We start from the raw sequence: 23,412 nt of genomic DNA on the forward strand, positions 1-23,412 counted from the left end.
ATCTAAGATAGCCCCGGTGACGTTTATATCAAATCAGACATTAAATATAGTGGTTGCTGCTGGATCAGTAAAGGGAGCAATCTCCATGGTATATCAAGCCCTATTAGAGGACTTTCTTAAAGGATATCCACTAACAAGTAGGCGCCAGTGGGAAAGAGATCTAGGTGAACTCATGGATGAGCAGTGGATGGAGGTAGTGGAACTTACCCCTACTCTATCCCTTAGTGAGGCAGCACGTCTATCCCACCTGTATTTAATACACAGGGTATACAAGACCCCAGTGTTTTTACATAAAATAGGTTACAGAGATAGCCCGGCCTGTCCGAAGTGTGGAAGTGCTGAGGCTGATCTATTGCACATGCTGTGGTCGTGCTCATCACTGAATATCCTATTGGAGGGTGGTACTACACCTAGTGAACAAGGTGTATAGTGCTAATCTTAAATTGGATCCCAAACTGTGCATATTGGGCTTGATACCAGAAAATAATCTACAATCTGTTATACTTACTGGAATAGGAAGGATGTTATATCAAGCTAGGAAAACATTGGATCCAATCCATACCCCCTGATATATCAGAGTATGTTGCCAGATTAAATGTGGTGATTCGCTTAGAAAGGGGAGTCTATCAAAAAAGGAAGTGTCTGTCCAAATTTGAAGCGATCTGGGGCAGCTGGATCGATAATTCTGGGTGTTGTAGCTCCTGGTTGGCGCTTACAAGGAGTTTTATATGTACTAGGTGAGTGCAGTGCAGATGGAGGCTACATATGATACTGAAGTGAATCTGAGAAGGGGAGAGGAAGGGGAGAGGCCACAGATGGTAGTATATATGTGGTATATGTACAGAAGCCTGCTGGTGACTGGCTTACTTGGAATTGAAATATGGCTGTATGGGAAGATGGAAGCTGGATGGTGATGCTCTATAGACATATAGGTGGTTGGAAATTGATGCTGGAGGATGGTTTACTAATGAGTACTGCGGTGCCGACACCCCAGGAGTGATGATGAAGGAAGACTGTTATAAATGTGTCCTGCTCTTGTAGGGTTTGTGTGGGGGGTGGGGTTTTGGGTTTATTTGTTAATGGATGATGGTTGCAATCACATTGAAGATGTCTTTGATACCTGAGTTTCTACGAAGATTCATGCCATGTCTTTTGTAGATATGTGTTTTATAATGCATATATTACAAACCGGATTCCAAAAAAGTTGGGACACTAAACAAATTGTGAATAAAAACTGAATGCAATGATGTGGAGATGGCAAATGTCAATATTTTATTTGTAATAGAACGTAGATGACAGATCAAATGTTTAGTCCGAGTAAATGTATCATTTTAAAGAAAAAATAAGTTGAATCCAATTTTCACGGTGTCAACAAATCCCCAAAAAGTTGGGACAAGTAGCAATAAGAGGCTGGAAAAAGTAAATTTGAGCATAACGAAGAGCTGGAAGACCAATTAACACTAATTAGGTCAATTGGCAACATGATTGGGTATAAAAAGAGCTTCTCAGAGTGGCAGTGTCTCTCAGAAGCCAAGATGGGTGGAGGATCACCATTTCCCACAATGTTGCGCAGAAAGATAGTGGAGCAATATCAGAAAGGTGTTACCCAGCGAAAAATTGCAAAGACTTTGCATCTATCATCATCAACTGTGCATAACATCATCCGAAGATTCAGAGAATCTGGAACAATCTCTGTGCGTAAGGGTCAAGGCCGTAAAACCATACTGGATGCCCGTGATCTCCGGGCCCTTAAACGACACTGCACCACAAACAGGAATGCTACTGTAAAGGAAATCACAGAATGGGCTCAGGAATACTTCCAGAAACCATTGTCAGTGAACACAATCCACCGTGCCATCCGCCGTTGCCAGCTGAAACTCTACAGTGCAAAGAAGAAGCCATTTCTAAGCAAGATCCACAAGTACAGGCGTTTTCACTGGGCCAGGGATCATTTAAAATGGAGTGTGGCAAAATGGAAGACTGTTCTGTGGTCAGACGAGTCACGATTTGAAGTTATTTTTGGAAATCTGGGATGCCATGTCATCCGGACCAAAGAGGACAAGGACAACCCAAGTTGTTATCAACTCTCAGTTCAGAAGCCTGCATCTCTGATGGTATGGGGTTGCATGAGTGCGTGTGGCATGGGCAGCTTGCATGTCTGGAAAGGCACCATCAATGCAGAAAAATATATTCAGGTTCTAGAACAACATATTCTCCCATCCAGACGTCATCTCTTTCAGGGAAGACCCTGCATTTTTCAACAAGATAATGCCAGACCACATTCTGCATCAATCACAACATCATGGCTGCGTAGGAGAAGGATCCGGGTACTGAAATGGCCAGTCTGCAGTCCAGATCTTTCACCTATAGAGAACATTTGGCGCATCATAAAGAGGAAGGTGCAACAAAGAAGGCCCAAGACGATTGAACAGTTAGAGGCCTGTATTAGACACGAATGGGAGAGCATTCCTATTTCTAAACTTGAGAAACTGGTCTCCTCGGTCCCCAGACGTCTGTTGAGTGTTGTAAGAAGAAGGGGAGATGCCACACAGTGGTGAAAATGGCCTTGTCCCAACTTTTTGGGGATTTGTTGACACCATGAAATTCTGATTCAACATATTTTTCCCTTAAAATGGTACATTTTCTCAGTTTAAACTTTTGCTCCGTGATTTATGTTCTATTCTGAATAAAATATTAGAAGTTGGCACCTCCACATCATTGCATTCAGTTTTTATTCACGATTTGTATAGTGTCCCAACTTTTTTGGAATCCGGTTTGTACATATTATATATGACTGATAATGTATATGTCTTCTGTCTACAAAAAAAATGTCATGTTAATGTTATATAAAATGACTGAGAACTGATAATAAAGAGATATCTGATTAAAAAAAAAAAACTTGGTGTAACGTGGGCGAGGAAGCGGACGAGCTGGCAGGCCCATCTCATTCATCATTTTCTACGCCTGTTTTAGGCGTAGAAATAGTCTGAATGTAAGACAGCTTACATTGAGACCGGCACTGGATACTCCGAAGTTATGTAAAAGCCGGCGCATCTACATAACTTCAGCAGATCCTCCGCCAGCGCAGGGGCTTATTAAGACCTGCATCTAAAACGCCGGTTTTAATAAATGTTTTTTATGGGACTGTTTTATGAGTTAGGGATTTTGTTTGAAATTTGAATTTTTGATTGTTGCTGAAAGTAATTATTTGATACAAAGTTGCACGAGGGTGTAGGCCAGCATATACATTGTATTATGAAGTTGGTAGTGAAGTACTGTACATGTATAGTTATATATGGTATATTAACAATTGATCTATCATTTTTATAGTGTCTTTTGTGTGTAAGTTTCATCTGCTGGGATTGGAGCATTATTTGGTTTTATCAAAAATGTTTGTTTGCCCCAAAGTTGCATGAAAGGTAGTCTTGGCTGTAAAAAAAAAAATAGGCAAAGCTATTGCAATTCATCTTCTTTCAGGGAATATATTCACTTTTTTTGATTGACACTGTTAGCTCTTCCAAAATGTTATGTCAAAGGCAACCTGGGCAGCATGAACTACTGACAGGCTTCACTATTTCAAAGAAATATGTTTATCTGAAACAGCCTGGCATTTCAGCACAAAATACAGTTGTAAAGAGAGGTAAACTGAAGTGTTTCAGAGTAAAACATGGTTCATTGTCATAAAGGGGCCTATCAGTATTCATGCAGCCTGCTGATAAGGCTGCATGAATCTGCCAACAGGTTCCCTTTAAAATCAGGCTATGCATTGTTTTTAAAGACATTGTGTTGCATGTAGATGTAGACGTGTGTGAACATCATACACATTAAAATCTATTGCATTAAGGTGGATAAACGGTTTGCGTGGGTTGATATTTTAGTCAGATGCTTGAACTTCCTTGCAATTTTTTGCAACAAAACAAAACTTACCAACTGCCCAGATTTATCACCGGGGCTCAGGCTGGATGGTAAATCTGGTGCAGGGATGGACACTTTTCTTTGACTCTATACCAACTATTGGTGGACTTACTTTAACCCCTTAAGGACTCAGCCCTATTTCACCTCAAGGACTTGGCCATTTTTTGCAAATCTGACCAGTGTCACTTTATGTGGTGATAACTTTAAAACGCTTTTACTTATCCATTCTGAGATAGTTTTTTTTGTCACATTGTACTTCATAACACTGGTAAAATGGAGTAAAAAAAAAATCTTTTTTATTTATAAAAAAATACCAAATTTACCAAAATTTGGGAAAAATTTGCAAATTTCCAAGTTTCAATTTCTCTACTTCTATAATACATAGTAATACCTCCAAAAATAGCTATTAGTTTACATTCCCCATATGTCTACTTCATGTTTGGATCATTTTGGGAATGCCATTTTATTTTTTGGGGACGTTACAAGGCTTAGAAGTTTAGATGCAAATCTTGAAGATTTTCCGAAATTTTCAAAAACCCACTTTTTAGGGACCAGTTCAGGTCTGAAGTCACTTTGTGAGGCTTACATAATAGAAACCACCCAAAAGTGACCCCATTCCAGAAACTACACCCCTCAAGGTATTCAAAACTGATTTTACAAACATTATGAACCCTTTAGGTGTTCCCCAAGAGTTGATGGCAAATGGAGATGAAGTTTCAGAATTTAAATTTTTTGCCAAATTTTCAATTTTAATCCATTTTTTCCACTAACAAAGCAAGGGTTAACAGCCAAACAAAACTCTATATTTATTGCCCTTATTGCGGTTTACAGAAACACCTGATATGTGGTCGTACACCACTCTACGGCCCCACATCAGGGCGTAGAGGGAAAGGTGCGCCGTGTGGTTTATGGAAGGCAGATTTCGCTGGACTTGTTTATTTACACCATGTCCCATTTGAAGCCCCCTGATGCACCCCTAGAGTAGAAACTCCAAAAACATGACCCCATTTTGGAAACTACGGGATAAGGTGGCAGTTTTTTTGGTACTATTTTAGGGTACATATGATTTTTGGTTGCTCTATATTACACTTTTTGTGAAGCAGAGTAACAAAAAATAGAAATTCTGAAATTTCTTTTCCATTTGCCATTGACTCTTGTGGAACACTTAAAGGGTTAACAAAGTTTGTAAAATCTGTTTTGAATACCTTGAGGGGTGTAGTTTCTTAAATGGGGGTGCATCAGGGGGGCTTCAAATGGGACATGGTGTCAAAAAACAAGTCCAGCAAAAACTGCCTTCCAAAATCCATATGGCATTCCTTTCCTTCTGCGCCCTGCTGTGTGCCCGTACAGAGGTTTACGGCCACATATGGGGTGTTTCTGTAAAGTAGAGAATCAGGGCAATAAATATTGAGTTTTGTTTGGCTGTTTACCCTTGCTTTGTTATGGAAAAAATTGATTAAAATGGAAAATTTGCCAAAAAATACCTGTTTTGGCACCGTTTTTATTTTTTATTATTTACAACGTTCATCTGACAGATTATATCATGTACTATTTTTTTAGAGCAGGTTGTTACGGACGCAGGGATACCTAATATGTTTACTTTTTTAAATTTATTTAAGTTTTACACAATAATATCATTTTTGAAACAAAAAAAATCATTTTTGTGTCTCCATAGTCTGAGAGCCATAGTTTTTTTTATTTTTTTGTGCGATTGTCTTAGTTAGGGTCTCATTTTTTCAGGATGAGATGACTGTTTTAATGGTATGATTTTCGGGTACATACGACTTTTTTGATCACTTTTATTACCTTTTTTTGGAAGTAAGTTGACAAAATTATGGCTTTTGTTACACCATTTTTATTTTTACGTTGTTCACCTGAGGGGTTAGATCATGTGATATTTTTATAAAGCAGGTTCTTACGGACACGGCATTACCTAATATGTGTACCTTTTTTTTATTTATTAAGGTTTTACACAATAATATCATCTTTTAAACCATAAAAACTTGTTTTAGTTTCTCCATAGTCTGAGAGCCATAGTTATTTTTATTTTTTGGGCCATTGTCTCATGTAGGGGCTCATTTTTTGCAGGATGAGACAACAGTTTGATTGGTACTATTTTGGTGTACATACGACTTTTTTGATCACTTTTATTACCTTTTTTTGGAAGTAAGGTGAGCAAAATTTTAATTTCATCATAGTTTTTATTTTTATTTTTTTTATGGCGTTCACCGTGCGGGGAATGTAACATGACCATTTTATAGATCGGGTCGTTACGGACGCGGTGATATATAACATGTGTAGGGAATTAAATTTTTTTAATTTTTAATCAGGGATAAATGTGTTTGTTTGTTTTTTTTGTTTTTTTTTCACTTTAACATTTTTTTTTACCCAGACCCACTTGGTTCTTGAAGATCCAGTTGGTCTGATGTCTGTATAATACAGTACAGTACACTATATAGTGTACTTCACTGTATTTCACTCACACTTTGTCTGAACAGATCTCTGCCTTTAGAACAGATCTGTTCAGCACCATGGACAGCAGGATGTCTGAGAAGGCGTCCTGTTGCCATGGGAACCTTCCCCGTCTGCCACAGCAGACGGGGAAGGGGAGGGAGGAGGGCTCCTTCCCTCTGTCACCCCATCCTGTCCGTGGGCTGCAAAGGCACAGCAGCCCCCCGATGGGAGAGGGAGCTCTCTCCCTTTTCACCTCTTTCATACAGCGGTCCCTATGGACCGCGGCATGTAAGGGGTTAAAACGGCGGACATCTGCACAGATGTCAGCCATTTGAATCGGAGTGTCAGCAATGAGCTGACACTCTGATTCAACCGCTCGGCCATCCTGAAAATAAACGGGGGGCGGGCGGAAGATCGCGCACCCGCCCCCCCACACTGCCGCACGCCTCCCGTCCGCCTCCCTCACCACCCGCAATCCCCCTCCCCGCTGCGCCCGCAGGCACAAAAACACAGAGGGCTGCAGGGGGGGGTTAACTTTCAAAAATATGGGCACTTTGAGGTTTCTGATACCTGCGGCCTTTCTATTTTTTTTTAACCCCTCCAGCCCTATTGTACTATGCATTCTGTATTCAGAATGCTATTATTTTCCCTTATAACCATGTTATAAGGGAAAATAATAATGATCGGGTCCCCATCCCGATCGTCACCTAGCAACCGTGCGTGAAAATCGCACCGCATCCGCACTTGCTTGCGGATGCTTGCGATTTTCACGCAACCCCATTCATTTCTATGGGGCCTGCGTTACATGAAAAACGCACAAAGAGGAGCATGCTGCGATATTCACGCAACGCACAAGTGATGTGTGAAAATCACCGCTCATGTGCACAGCCCCATAGAAATGAATGGGTCCGGATTCAGTGCGGGTGCAATGAGTTCACCTCACGCATTGCACCCGCAGGGAAATCTCGCACGGCGATCACAAACGTTTGATGAAATCAAATCGAGGAAAAACAACAGTAGAACTCAGGGCTATGTTTAATAGTGAAAGTAAGAGCAATTCCACACGCACAATGCGAAGGTAACTCAAGGGATTGGAACTGAACAGCTGTGTAGCCGTAAGAAAACCACGAATCAGTGAGGCAAACCAGAAAAAAGGATTAAATTTGCTGGGGAGCATAAAGATTGGACTCTGGAGCAATGGAAGAAGGTCATGTGGTCTGATGAGTCCAGATTTACCCTGTTCCAGAGTGATGGGCGCATCAGGGTAAGAATAGAGGCAGATGAAGTGATGCACCCATCATGCCTAGTGCCTACTGTACAAGCCTGTGGGGGCAGTGCTATGATCTCGGGTGGCCGCAGTTGGTCAGGTCTAGGTTCTGTAACAGTATGGGCTCCAAGAATGAGGTCAGCCGACTACCTGAATGACCAGGTTATTCCATCAATGGATTTCTTATTCCCTGATGGCACGGGCATATTTCAATATGACACTACCAGAATTCATCGGGCTCAAATTATGAAAGAGTGGTTCAGGGAGCATGAAACATAATTTTCACACATGGATTGGCCACCATAGAGTCCAGACCTTAACCTCATTGACAATCTTTGGGATGTTCTGGAGAAGGCTTTGCGCAGCGGTCAGACTCTACCATCATCAATGCAAGATCTTGGTGAAAAATTAATGCAACACTGGATGGAAATAAATCTTGTGACATTGCAGAAGCTTATCGAAACAATGCCACAGCGAATGCGTGCCGTAATCAAAGCTAAAGGCGGTCCAACGAAATATTAGAGTGTGTGACATTATTTTTTGGGTGGCGACTTTTTTTTGGGACAGGCAGTGTATGTTACTATGTTATTATGATGCAAAATTGCATGAAGGTGCTCATACCTGTGAAGTTCTGGTTGGGATTATAACAATGTGTCAGATTTTTACTTTTCACAGAATACATAGGTACAGGGGGCAGAGATATGGATTACTTAATTTATCATTCAGGTTTTATCTGTTCTGTCGGCTGTCAGAGGTGTCCAAAAACCGAATAACTAAAGGGTTAATTGGATTATCTGTGAATGCAAAATTCCATCTTTCTTGCAAACAAAAGCATTCGTCTCAGTGGCTTGTTGTGCCTGCGCCGTCCTGTGTGTAAAAACTTGGTTCATCTAATGACACAGCGAAAAAAAAATTCAGACCATTTAATTAATGGCGAGCAGTCAGAGACATGCTACAGTGGTCTAAGGACAATTAAACGGAGAGGCAGCACTGGTAATTGGAGCTCGAAGGGACTAAATCTGGATTAGCACTTTTCAGAAGAAAAGCATTAACTAATGAGATGAGCGTCCGGGCTGATTATTCCAACTGTAAATGGTTGTCGATCTTGCTCATTAAAAAGTAATTCTTATCTCGTTAATTGTTTTACCATAGTTCAATGCATGAAGAACGACTGCAGCGAAGGGTTACATCTATGTTTCCAAACTATTCGGGGAGAGGATAACCTAACCACTGGCACTGGATGGTGCTATTTGGAATATGGCAACCATCGAGATACAGCAAAGCAAATACATGCACTATCTAATTATATATGTGTATGTGCTATACAGGAGGCACATTGATTCATGAATGTTGCATTTTTATGGGGTACTTAGGTTGTTACAGAAAAAATGCACCAAACGGATATGCCACTGACTATACTGGCTAGTCATAAATGCAGATATTAAAAGCTGAGACTTTCGCCAATATATTCCTGTCAGGAAAATATCGGAGCCCATCATTGCACCACGTCACGGTCACTCAGCATGGCAAAGGGTCCTACCACTACGCTACCTGTGGTGTGAACACGGTCTGAAGGTGATGTAATCCAGCTCCCAGCCAGGCTTCCACACAAACGCCTAGCAGGACAACTAGTGCAATGTGAACAAAGCCAAGACTGCAAGCCACGCCCATATCAGACCCTGTGATGGAGGTCACCAGGTGCAAAAGTGTGTTTGAATGCCAGGTAACGGCACATACACTACATATAGAACAAGACAAAAACACAGAAATATAGTGGCAATACTGGAGGAGCGGCTCAACCCCTAACACTGTAGCGTGTTTTACATTGGGGGAGCAGCCCCACCGCATGTGGACCGCAGCAAACGACTATCCCCAGCAAAAAATGCATACGGTGGAGGATGTCGGCGCGGTCCACATGCACCACAAGGGCATCCTACACAAAACGGAGCATTGTGCGGATGTAAATACAATCATATAAATCACAGAAAAAATGCACCAAACGGATATGCCACTGATTATACTGGCTAGTCATAAATGCAGATATTAAAAGCTGAGACTTTCGCCAATATATTCCTGTCAGGAAAATATCGGAGCCCATCATTGCACCACGTCACGGTCACTCAGCATGGCAAAGGGTTTTGTGTAGGATGCCCTTGTGGTGCATGTGGACCGCGCCGACATCCTCCACCGTATGCATTTTTTGCTGGGGATAGTCGTTTGCTGCGGTCCACATGCGGTGGGGCTGCTCCCCCAATGTAAAACACGCTACAGTGTTAGGGGTTGAGCCGCTCCTCCAGTATTGCCACTATATTTCTGTGTTTTTGTACTTGGGTTGTTACCCTAAAAAGTATTTTGGTTGGCAGATCTCTTAGGGCCCCCTCGCTCCACCAAGTTTCCCAGTAAGCATTCAACGATCACTCCAGGGTAATGCAAAATACAATATGAGATGCCCCAGATATATAAACTTAATAAACTTTTTATTAAGTTTAAAATGTATTAATTGTAATAAAAAGCTGGCTGCCTGCAGCCACCACTAGGGGGAGCTCAGTGCATAGGAATTGTATACAGTTACACCAGACAATTGTCAAAAACACATTGATGAATGTGCTTCTCTTCTGTTACAAAGCAGGCTGCCTGCAGCCACCACTAGGGGGAGCTCAGTGCATAGACACTTTATATAGTTAAGCTGAAATCATTAGTTTGAATTGTGCTCACTCTAGTAGTGGTTGCTTGAAAATACAGGTTTTATTTTCTTTTTGTCAGGAAAGGAAGAAGCTCAGTGCCGGGTGCCCTGTCCTCCTTAGGCTCGTAGCAGTTGTGTGGTCTGACTGCTTTGAAGGTACTCCACTGGTCACAGCTATTGATAAAAGAGAGCTATTACTGTGAAAATGGAATACTGTGATACCGTGAAAATGGAATAGATTTTTTTGTGGGTTCTGGATGACTACTGGTGAAAGAGAGTAGACTGTTCCGGTCTGTGTTTTTGATAAAAAGGTCAGTGTGAATAAGCCCATCATCCCCTAGTAAGACCCAGGTATCTAAGAATGAGACCTTTTTTCTATTAGAATGTACAGTAAACTGTAATTCCTCTACTGTACATTCTGATAGAAAAAAGGTCTCATTCTTAGATACCTGGGTCTTACTAGGGGATGATGGGCTTATTCACACTGACCTTTTTATCAAAAACACAGACCGGAACAGTCTACTCTCTTTCACCAGTAGTCATCCAGAACCCACAAAAAAATCTATTCCATTTTCACAGTATCAGCGGGTCAAGCGGATTGTGAGCAATCCAGATACACTAGAAATACGTTTAGAAGAAATTACTCAAAAATTTCTAGAGAGGGGTTACCCTAGGAGATTACTGGATGAACAGAGAAATAGACTGGCAGGTCCACACGAGGTTAAACCTACTAAAACAATACGGATCCCACTGGTGGTTAAATATCACCCCTGGATCCAAAGGGTTAAAAGTATAGTTAATAAACATTGGCAGATAATTTCGAAATCTTACCCCCAAATTGAAGAATTCAAGAGACCTCCGATGATGTGTTTCAAAAGAGCAGACAATCTGCGTGATAAAATTGTCAGAGCGGACATAGGCAGTAATAAGATTGGCTCTAGACAGATGACTTTATCCACCCCGAGACTTGGCACATTCCCATGTTTAAATTGTGTGAATTGTTCTAATGTCATTAAGGGTGGTTATCTTTCACACCCGCATACAGGTGAACAAATCCCTATTCGAGGGGTTTTTACCTGCGATAGTCGATTTGTGGTGTATATTCTTAAATGTCCCTGTGGTTTATTGTATGTGGGGGAAACCTCCATGAGAATGAAAGATCGACTTAGTAAACATAAATCGACAATCCGAAAGGAGAATTTGCTACTCCCACTACCATACCACTTTCATCAAAAGGGCCACACTATAGCACAATTGCGCTACCAGGTCATAGAGGGCGTTACTTTACCTCGACGCGGTGGAGACCGAAATAAGTTGCTTTTGAAAAGAGAGGCATATTGGATCCATCGGTTGCAAACAATGGATCCAAAAAGGTCTCAATAGAGATTATAATGTCAGTAGCTTCATGTAATACGATTATTTCTGTGATAATCTTGCACTGTTTTTTCTGTGATGAAACTAGATGTTTCTGATAATATTCTTCACCTGTTTGATTGAGTTGATTCACACACTCCCCAGACACCTGATTGTGGGAGAAGCCTTTAGTAACAATGTGATGTAATTTCCTTTTGTATATATATCAGAGCTAGTGGTAAGGTATTTACACATGTCTGATGAAAGCATATAATTTGCTGAAACGCATGCGTCACTATGATGGAATATGTGACTGAATAAACCTACAAGAATATTCATCAGCGAGTGCCGGTCTTTATTTGCGAACCAATCTCCAGTAGAGTCATGTATAATACAGTTATGGATCAGCACTCTTCTAATATTTGTGGAGGTAGACCTACCAAGCATAAAGCCAACTTGGTCAGCATGAATAAGTGAGGAGATGACCTTGTTTAATCTAAGTGCTAACACCTTAGCCAGCATTTTGTAATCACATTTGAGTAAAGACATAGGTCTGTATGACCAGCATTCTTAAGCATCCTTTCTGGGTTTGAGCAGTACTATGATAGTCATCACATAAAATGAGGAAGGTAGTATCCCTCTTTCAATGCTATTATTATATACAAAAAGAAATTGGGGGCATAAGTCTTTGGAGTAGCGTCTAAAAACATCTACAGGAATTCCATCTAGGTCCGGAGCCTAGTGATGAGAGGGCTCTCTCAATCTCCTCTACAGAGAGAGGTGCTTCCAGAAGACTAAGCTATGTATCCATTAAGAGATTCCCCGTATGCACTTATTTCCTCAGGGGATTTATTATATGAGAGGAATGAAGTTGGGATTGGGAATAAAAGACATGAAAGGATTGGGAGATAGAGTCAACAGAGCTGCTCGACTCCCCTGAACATCGCGAGGACTCAAAATAGCAGGAAGGGCCGCTTATTCCTTGGTAAGGAACGCCAATAGTTTAGATAATTGATTATCAAACTCAAACCTGAAGGGTTTTTGAAAGAAAATGTGGTGTTTTAACTTAAGACTCAGCAGCTGGGTGTAGGAGTGTTGGCCACATTGCCAGTGAGTCCGTTTGCCCTCAGTAGGGTCATGAGCATAAGCTGATGAAAGGGAGGGTGTGCAGAGAAACAAACGTATTATCTATCCTGGAGGGTGACCTATGAGTAGGAGAATAGCAGGTGAATTCTTAAGTGGAGGGATTGAAAAATCTCCAAGCATCCTGCCACTCAATCTTCTTCAGCCACCATGACAAAGGCGAAGAGGTGGAAGAAAAAAGGCTCTGCTTCGGCGCGAAATCACTGGTGAAGACGGTCTTAATGGATGAATTCTTCTTGTTTAATAGAAACAACGCATTTCGGGGATCAGAATCTCCCCTTCATCGGGTTTCACAATGATGATCATTGTGAAACCCGATGAAGGGGAGATTCTGATCCCCGAAAAGCGTTGTTTCTATTAAACAAAAATAATTCATCCATTAAGACCGTCTTCACCAGTGATTTCACGCCGAAGCAGAGCCTTTTTTCTTCCACTACAAATACCTTTTGGGGGACTGGACATCCCATACAAAAGAATATACAATCTGCGGCTGTAGTCCTGGTATAAAGGTCTTATCTTTACTAAGTCTACAGTAGAGTTGTGCCTACATGAGCACAACTCCACAAGGTGAGCTTGGATATTTCTCACTATATTAATTTATCTGCTTGAACATACTACCCTATTGTGCGCCCCCTTTTCTTTTTCTCTTCTCTATTTCCCCCACCTTGGAGGGGAATCTAGATTTGTCCTTGTTATAAGAAAGGCGAAGAGGTGGCATCATGCACCTCAGTAGGGGATCTAGACAATCTATCCTGGGAGGGGTTCAGTACCAGGTTAAAGTCACCTAAAAAGATCACTAAATAACAAAAATCTAACACAAACAATAAAGACAGTCTCCGAATGCCCAAATCCACTGGTGGAGGGTTATATATAAAAAGTAGAACATAGCAAATATCATTAAGAACTGCCGCTTGGACGATAAAGCGCCCCTCCGGATAATACTAATGAAATAATTCACCATATAGACCAAATCCAATTGATATAGTAGCTTTACAATATGATAATCTGGAGAATTCGTTCCACGAAGGCTCTGGGTGACTTTTTTCATTACAATTAAAGTTCAGGACCAGGGTAATTTAGATCTACAAGACCAGGCATAATTTTGTCATTTTTCACTTGCTCTTTTTTAAGGGCCATAACTTTTTTGCTTATTGTGATTTTGTGACCAATTTTGGGTAATCAGCTCTTGGCTAATAGTACAAACACAATTTGCATGGAGAATGTTTTTGGAGGGAGGGTTATTTTTTGTGGATTTTTTTTTCTTTTTTAATTACTTCATCACTCTAAGGTCTGAAAAGATCATTAGCGGACTTTATTATTTTGTCACTAGACTTTCCCACTGTAAACTGGAACCACGTAGAATTACACTGCATCTTCTTGTGCCACATGATGCACAGTAGTAACCCATTTGACTAAGTTTCTAATGATGCCTTCATCTTACCGGAGGCTTTTCAATGTACAATGTCAACCACAGGTAATTGAAGGAGTTCACTGCATGTACAACAAGCATAGACTTATTGTCTTGCCTACTTACCATCACAAGTGTGCACTCAAGGGACCTGTCAAAGCTAGCAGACATCTGGTGGGCCTCCAGCAAAATGGTAAATACGTTCATTTACCGGATATTTTGTTAATTTCCAGCCTCTAATCAAGAGGCGTGCAAGTCTAAACAGTGCAAATGTTCCAACTGCTGCCCATGGCATAACGTAAAGTAAGCTAATGCCAGGTTAACACAAGGGAATTTTGGGTGTGTTATCACATGTGGTTATTTAATATAGATGTGCAGGGGTAATTTCCGAGCTGGTGTTTGTATTTTTGTTAAATTTTAGGCTTAAATTCTTAAATATTATACAATAAATGTATAAAATACTTGGTTAGAAGGCTCTATTTAGTTTCTAATATTCTACATATTCTAAAGACAAAGCTGTTGTCTAGGTGTAAAGTTGGTCATTCGACCTACTGTACATCTATTCATCTCGATCCACATGTTCTCATTAGGGAGAAGGGAGTAAACCACTGCAGGATCTTCTGGTGGTCACTTATCTTCAATGAGAGCAAAGCAATTAAGTATTGAAATTCAACATGTCGTTTCCTTCTTTTTCCCAACGTCACCCATCGGGGAGAGACGGAATACACCATACACATAAAATTGTTGACCGGTCCCACTTTTACTCTTCTATCAGTCCTTTTGAGGTAGGATAACCTTCTGATGATATAATGACTGGGGACGTAAACTACTGGGAAGTACAACTGAACATCTTTGTAGTTTCCTCTCCAATGTTCTTATTTTAGGATTAATGAAAACCTAATTTGTTGGACTGAAAAGCAGCCGTATCCGCCTATTTCGGAGCTTTACAAGTGTTCTCCTCAGTATTGTCCATTTATTGACCAGTTTGCTATTCAGGCTCAGATTGCTTACACCAACTTTGCATGTTGTTCAGGTTCCCTCATTTGACTGATTGGATTGAGCACTCTTCTGCATCAGTGCTGAAAGTATTTATCCCATGCGCAGATATATGAGTGTCCACTGCACATGTGCATAATGCATATAGCGCTAGCTAAAGAGCTGCATGGATATGGTCATGTGACCACATCCCAGAACGGAGGATAGGAGCAATAACGGTAATAGAAATACATTACAAAATTACAGCTCCCTTCATAAATGATTATTTTAAAGGATGTTGATGCAAACCGGAAAACCCCTTTAAGGGGTTAAGCTGTAGGTGTCAATCAATAATCTACTTGTCATATAATATGGGCTTCGTCTTTCGTGTCTACTGTCCCACAGGGACACATATGCCAATAGAGGCAAGCTCACCAGAAATGACAGATGCTCTTTAAGGGATTTTTCAGAATCAAATATGTTAATCTGCTATCTTGCTCATTTCACAGCAGTTAGTAAATTGAGTGCAAGTTATTCCATCTAAATGTAAATAGGAACCAGTAAAGCAAATGTACAGCCTATTATAATACAGAACGGCGCCATGATTTACTGATTAGTAAATACCGAATTTGTTACTTTCACACGACGCATAGAAATCCATAAAGACTGCCCAACTCCACGTGAATAGCAAGACGATAGATTTTATACCAATAATTACACAGCCATGTCAAATTACAGAGCATCACTAACTCACGAATTACAGCTTGATACGACTCCGCAGCCAGGTCAACTGTATCATCCTTCCACATTTCCAATTATATGAGTCACTAGAAAGTGGTTATTAAAAATGTCTTCGGAGGATTACTCACATCATGATGACTCCATCCAGATAGTATCGGTAATTTAATTAAAAGGAGGCCAAGTCATCCTATAGAAGGTCACCAAACCATATATGGTGTAATTGACACAGGTGATGAGTGACAAGGTGTAAAGGCGGGTGTTATCTTGGCAGAAATCATTGTAAGATTAGAGGGTGATGCTACAAGAATTAACGATAATTTGTTCAGTTTTATGGGAGAAGACAACTGTTTACAACCACAGATGTAAGATACGCATCCTTTCATCCATGTATTACCCGTAAACAGTGGTGTCACATACAACATTTAGGATTTGGCCTTCTTCTGTTCCTTTTGCTCTCTACCATTCTCCTTTGTCCTGAGCTTCGCTGCCACTCAAGTTGGCCTAGACCTACATAAAATCGGTTGGCTGCAGTGAGGTAATTTGCCAAGTGGCCAAGAATCACGTTAAACGGCTACATGTCGCCTGTCACTATGTGGAAACCCAGCTTGATCAACCCTACTAATCCAGGTAATGTTGGTCATGCTGATAGAAAGTAATATATTTATTCATTTTATAGGTATTACCAATGCATAAAAATCATTACTTTTATAGACATGCAAATTACAAAGCTGGAGCACTGAGGGGTGTGCTGTAGCACTATGAGCACCACTAAAGCTATGCCCCAGAGATCAGAACACTCCCCTCTGACATTTGATTGACAGAGTAAGACATCTCATCTTGCTGTCACGGGTGGTGTTGCAGAAAGCTGGAACTTATAAATAAACATCCGACTGGCTTGATCCCAAACTAAGGAGCATATGGGTGAGCCCTATAAAACCCCTAGAGCTCTCCCTGACTGCTATGCCCATGCAAAGGTCTTTATGGTAGACAATTGCATGCCCACGTACCTAATACTGTGTGACACCTGAAAACCCTATAATAGTGAGGGGACACGACCACCGGCTCCCTGCACTTAATACGGACGGAGTCAGGGTCACCTAGAATCAAGCCAGCAAGGAAACACAAATAAAGGAAAAACACTTATCTGAGGAATCAGCAGTAGCAGCCTCCAGCAGTGAACAACTCATCCAGGAAGTAGTATAAACCACAAAGTGAGGCAGTATGGGAGGGAATATAAAGGGAGACAATTAGTGTAAATAGGTGACAGCTGGGAGAAGGAAAGGAGATGACAAAGTGAAACCAAAACAAAGAACGTCATGCAAGAGGTAGAGAAGAACGTCTAACAGACCTTCTCACAGAACTGGCGGTGACACTTGCCCTGTCTTCTGCACCTGTGCAGTGCCTCCAAAAGTCAGCACCTTTGCACTAGATTTCCTGCTGCTTGCTGAGCAGTGCAGATCCATAGTGCTCAGGCGCCGACTATATCATCGAACCACAAGTTGAGATGCCCCTGTTTTTGTGATATGATTTGTGTCTTAGTTCAGTCTGTGTTAAAGAGGTATTCCGTTTCTCAGACATTGATGGCATCTCACTGTCATGGCGCTGTGTGGTAAATACACTCCACACTGAACACAGAAGGGAAGGGAAAAGGTATTGGGACTGGAACCTAGGGAAAGGGAAATAGTCACACCTAGTGAGTCCCTATGCCGAGCCCTGACTGCGATCTGTATGAACAGACCTTGAAGGTAGGAATGTTCATACGCAGGAACCTAAGTCCTATCTAACCCTAACAGGGTCCTGCAGTTATTGTCAGGACACGGATGGCCTATTCCTTCCCAGATGAAGGAATAGGAGACCCCCTCAGGCCTAATATCAGAAGGTAGGGGAAAACAACAAACAACAAAGACAAACTTAACTTCCAGAAGTATGTGGATGAGCAGGAACTCAGAGAACCAACACCAGGACTTCCGCAAACAAGGAGCTATCAACTGCATATCATGATGGGTGAGGCTGGACTAAATAGAGGAGAAGGAATGACCACTTAAGCTACACCTGAGACAAGAGGTGTGGTCATCCCCAGCAACAACACAGAAAAGTGAAACCAAAGAGGCTGTCAATCACGTGCAGCTAGTCTCCTCGATCTTCTAGTCCCTGTCACAGGCGGGACCGTGACACTCACTAGGATATGTCATAAATGTCAGATAGAGTAGGTGAAGTGAAGAAAAGCACACCCACCCTTCGTTCACCCCTATGGGAATTCAATAAATCGGCAAGCGCTGACTCAGTTATTTCTGGCGGTCCCATAGAGGTGAATGGAGAGGTGGTCGTGCATGCACGTTTGCGCTCTCCATTCACCACTATGGAACTTCCAAGAATGGCACTCATAAACACTCATTATAGCTAACCTTTTACCAAACTGATAAGAATAAGGGTGAAATGTACACCTTTGGGGGCAATTTATTTATTAGTGCATTGTACTCATTATGAGCTAAACCTAATTTGTTTCAGTTGGTCTTTATTAAAAATATGGAGTCCTTTTCTCTGTACAGAGCTGAGATGCTTTACTAGCAGGACCTGTTTTTTCTCCCTCTTCCGTCAAGCAGCTCAGCTGATGGGCTCCTTATCTCTGCTCTCAGACCTTAAAAAACACCCATTATAGCTTAGGACTTATCTTACTGATAAGAATGTGGCTTAAATAAGTGGTTATGACTTCTTCCAGCCTCTAAAGTGAAAGTAGGATGCACACAGCTAGAAAAACAGTTAACCTTTTGTGATAGAACGGCTCAATATTTTTAATAAAGACCAACTGAAAAAAAAGATTTTTAGCCCCAAATGAATAAAATGCAATCATAAAAAAATTGCCTCCAAAGGTGTAAATAGCCTTTAAATAAGTGTTTATAATGGTCAGGAGATTAGAGATAAGAATTCATATGAGCCACTAGCTGACAGGATGACAGGACTCAGAAATGATACTCTGGAAACAGTTTTAACCCTTGTATCTCAAACACATGTAAGGGGTTACACTCTCAGGCAGGGCGGCGATTACAGATTCTCTTGCAGACCACAGAGTTAAAATCCAAACGTTGCTTTATTTTGTTTTTATAACACTCCGGCAATAAAGGCAAACCCAGTTATAACTCACTGGGTAAGGTGAAAGTCCCGCACCACAAATCATAAACCAAACAAAATAAACACCTGCCCGTCCGGGCTCTACTTAATACACAATGGATATCCCTGGCTCACCTATTGAACGCAATTCACATCTTTAATACGGTCTTCAGCCAGTTTCCTAGACTTTTCCCAGGCATCACTCTCCCCAGACTGACAGCCTGAACTGTGTTTTATTTCCCCTTAACGATCCCAGCTGGCTTCAGCTGGGGATCCCTCAGGCTAGGGGAAAACCTGCCCCGAAATGGGGTAGACTGGGGAGGTCCCTCTACCAAGCCTACCTTCTCCCAGTCCAAAAAAAAAATCCAGCCCATAAACTTAACAAAACTGTCTCACCAACCTACACATTGCTGAGACCATTTTAACATTCTGGATTTTATTTCCCTCACCCAGTTGAGGAAGCTGGGTGGGATATACACCCCTTCCAGGACTTTACCATACTCTTTTCTGTTCACCTTACCACATATCCCCCCCCCCCCTTCCCTTCTCCAGACCAGAGGTCTGGATATTTTTGGCCAACAAACAGTGTATCCTGGACAAAGCATCCGCGTTCCCCTGTAATTTCCCCAGCCTATGTTCAACTTTGAAATAAAAATTTTGCAGGGAGAGAAACCACCTGGTCACTCTTGCGTTTTTCTCCCTGTTTTGTTTCATCCAAGGTAAAGGATCTGTTACCTGTTATTATTATCTGTTACCAACAAAAAATTTCTACCCAGCAGGCAATATTTAAGTGACTCCAGAGCCCATTTAATGGCTAGACACTCTCGTTCCACTATGGCATAATTTTTTTTCTGCCGGGGTTAAATTCCTGATTAGGTACATCACTGGGTGCTCCTCCCCATTTATCACTTGTGACAGGACCGCTCCCAAGCCTGCCTCAGATGCATCAGTCTGGGCCAGAAACACTTTTCCGAAATCTGGGGAAATGAGCACTGGCTGTTGACAGAGAGCAGACTTTAGGCTTTGAAAGGCCTTTTCTGCCTCTGGGGTCCACTTCACCATTATTCACTTAGGGCCTTTCGTTAAGTCAGTCAATAGTGCTGCCATCGAGGCAAAATTCGGTACGAACTGGCAGTAGTACGCTGTTATGCCAAGGAAGGCCCTGACTTGTTTTTAAGGGCCTAGGCCAGTTTTGTATCGCCTCTACTTTATTGATCTAGGGTTTAACCAGCCCTTTACCAATAATGTAGCCCAGGTATTTTGCTTCCTCTAGACCCACTGCACATTTCTCAGGGTTTATGGTTAGGCCAGCATCACTAATGGAGTCTATCATGGCCTGTACCTTCCACAGGTGACTTCTCCAATCAGATGAAAAAATTACCACGTCATCAAGGTAAGCAGCAGCATAGTCATGATGTGGCCTCAAGATTAGGTCCATCAACCTCTGAAATGTAGCGGGGGCTCCATGTAACCTGAACAGCATCACTGTGTACTGGAACAGCCCCTCTGAAGTGAAGAATGCAGTCTTTTCTTTTGCATCATCTGATAATGGCATCTGCCAATACCCTTTTGTAAGGTCCAGGGTCGTGATATACCTCGCTTTCCCAAGCCTCTCAATTAGTTCATCTACTCTGGACATAGGGTACGCATCGAATTTTGACACCTTATTTAGCTTCCGGAAATCATTACAAAATCTCCAAGTCCCATTGGGCTTCGGGATTAAGACAATAGGGCTTGACCACTCACTGGTAGATTCCTCAATGACCCCTAACTCAGGCATGCGCCTGACCTTTTCTGTGTGCTTTTGGCATCCTGTAGGGCTTTAGATTCACCTTACTGTGGGGCTCAGTTCTCACGTAATGTTTTATCAGGTGGGTACGGCCTGGTAGGTCAGAAAACCTTACTCTATTTTTCTGTAGAAACTCCTTTACTTCTTGTTTCTGGGGTACTAACAGTGCCTCACTAATTTTTACCGGGGGAATTGGTGATGACACCTCCTTAATCATAGTCTGTTTGGCCACCAATGACTCCTGATCTTTCCATGGCTTTATCAGATTTACGTGGTAAATCTGGAAGGTTCTTCTCCTTCCTGGTTGGTGCACCTTATAGTTCACCTCACCCATTTTTTCCACAATCTCAAAGGGACCCTGCCACTTTGCCAGAAACTTACTTTCTACAGTGGGAACTAAAATCAGGACCCTGTCCCCGGGATTAAAGTCCCTTACCTTGGCAGACCTGTTATAGATTCTGCTTTGAGCCTCCTGAGCTTTTTGCAGATGCTCTTTAACTATGGGCATCATGGTCGCTATCCGGTCTTGCATGTCAGCCACATGTTCGATGATGCTCTTATAGGGAGTAGCCTCAGTCTCCCAGGTTTCTTTAGCTACATCGAGTAAACCCTGTGGGTGATGGCCATATAGTAACTCAAACGACGAGAACCCTGTAGAAGCCTGGGGCACCTCCCTAATAGAGAACATAAGGTATGATAGGAGGCAGTCCCAGTCCCGACCATCCTTTTCTACCACTTTTTTAACATCTGTTTCAGGGTCTTGTTAAACCTCTCGACCAACCCATCTGTCTGGGGGTGATATACCTAAGTACGTATCTGGGTGATTTTGAACAACTTGCACAATTCTTTCATGACCCTCGACATAAAGGGGGTACCCTGGTCCGTGAGAATTTCTTTAGGGATCCCCGTGCAGGAGAACATGAAAAATAATTCCCAGGCAATATATTTGGACGCCATGTTTCGTAAGGGTACCTTGTGGTATAAGCTAACACAACCAAAATATACTGGTGTCCCCTAGCCGACTTAACAATGGGACCCACCAAACCCATTGTGACTCTTTCAAATGGTACCTCAATGATGGGCAGAGGCACTAAGGGACTACGAAAATGTGAGGTCGGGGCACTTATCTGGCAGGTGGGGCAGGACTCGCAGTATAATTCTACTTCCTTGTACACTCCAGGCCAGAAAAATCTTTGTAGTACCCTCTCTTGTGTTTTGCTAACACCCAAATGACCCCAAAGTACATGGTTATGTGCGAGATCTAATACCATACCTCTATAGGGTTTTGGCACCAGAAGCTGCTCCACAATTTCATTGTTGCATTTGTTAACTCGATGCAGCAGGTTTCCATTCATGGAAAAATGCAGAAATTTCTGGTCAGCTTCTGGTACCTGTGGTACACCATCTATCACGGTAACATTTACGGGAGCACTCATGAGAGTGGGATCTCTCAATTACTCCGTACCAAAAAGTTACCCTGAAACACCCCTAAGTCCAACACATTTTCCCCGTTTGGGGAAGCTTCATCTTCCCCGGCTAACACCTACAATGGAAAAGTGTCATTATCAGGTACGTCACATAACCCCACCTTTTCACCAGACATTTCGGTTAACATGACATCTCCACTTTGCACCTTATCGGCACCATTGTTTTCAATGAGCAACTCACAGCAATGATTATTTGAAGGAGAAGGCACAGATTCTGCAGGAGTGTTTTTCTTCTCCCACAACTTCCAAAACAAGGTAAAGTCCCGGCCCAATATCATATCATGCATAAGTCTTTTTACGACCCCGACTTCATAGGTTACAATCCCCTCTGGAGTCTCCAGCTTAACCCAAGCCACCCGGCATGATTTTGCATCCTCATGGATGCACAGCACATTTACTCTTTTGTCCGGCACATACAGTCATGTGAAAAAATTAGGACACCCTTTGAAAGCATGTGGTTTTTTGTAACATTTTTAATAAATGGTTATTTCATCTCCGTTTCAACAATACAGAGAGATTAAAGTAATCCAACTAAACAAAGAAAACTGAAGAAAAGTCTTTTCAAGATCTTCTGTAAATGTCATTCTACAAAAATGCCTATTCTAACTGAGGAAAAAGATAGGACACCCTCACATGTATTCCCTCTTAAATTGGCTCACACCAGGTGCACATAATTAGTAGATCGTTACTCTGCATGTTGAATGAGGCTTGCCCTATTTAAACCTCAGACATTTAGTTTGGTGTGCTCCTGACTGTTGAAGTGAGAGTGAGCACCATGGTGAGAGCAAAAGAGCTGTCAGAGGACTTCAGAAAAAAGATTGTAGCAGCCTATGAGTCTGGGAAGGGATTTAAAAAGATCTCAAAAGATTTTGAAATCAGCCATTCCACTGTCCGGAAGATAGTCTACAAGTGGAGGGCTTTCAAAACAACTGCCAACATGCCCAGGACTGGTCGCCCCAGCAAGTTCACCCCAAGAGCAGACCGCAAGATGCTAAAAGAGGTATCCAAAAACCCTAAAGTGTCATCTCGAGAACTACAGCAGGCTCTGGCTACTGTTGATGTAGAAGTACATGCCTCTACAATCAGAAA

The 23,412-nt window shown here is 41.8% G+C and overlaps 1 long non-coding RNA gene across 1 annotated transcript in view; it reads right to left on the bottom strand.

Moving 5' to 3' along the window:
* The window catches only part of LOC120995734, a 28,030-nt gene extending 16,350 nt beyond the window's left edge, over positions 1 to 11,680 (bottom strand). The window contains exon 1 of the long non-coding RNA XR_005777658.1: positions 11,533 to 11,680. This is a non-coding gene — a long non-coding RNA (uncharacterized LOC120995734). The remainder of the gene's footprint in view (positions 1 to 11,532) is intronic.
* Between the last annotated feature and the right edge of the window lie 11,732 nt (positions 11,681 to 23,412).

The sequence above is a fragment of the Bufo bufo genome, chromosome 1 (assembly GCF_905171765.1).
Source record: "Bufo bufo chromosome 1, aBufBuf1.1, whole genome shotgun sequence".
NCBI lineage: Eukaryota > Metazoa > Chordata > Amphibia > Anura > Bufonidae > Bufo > Bufo bufo.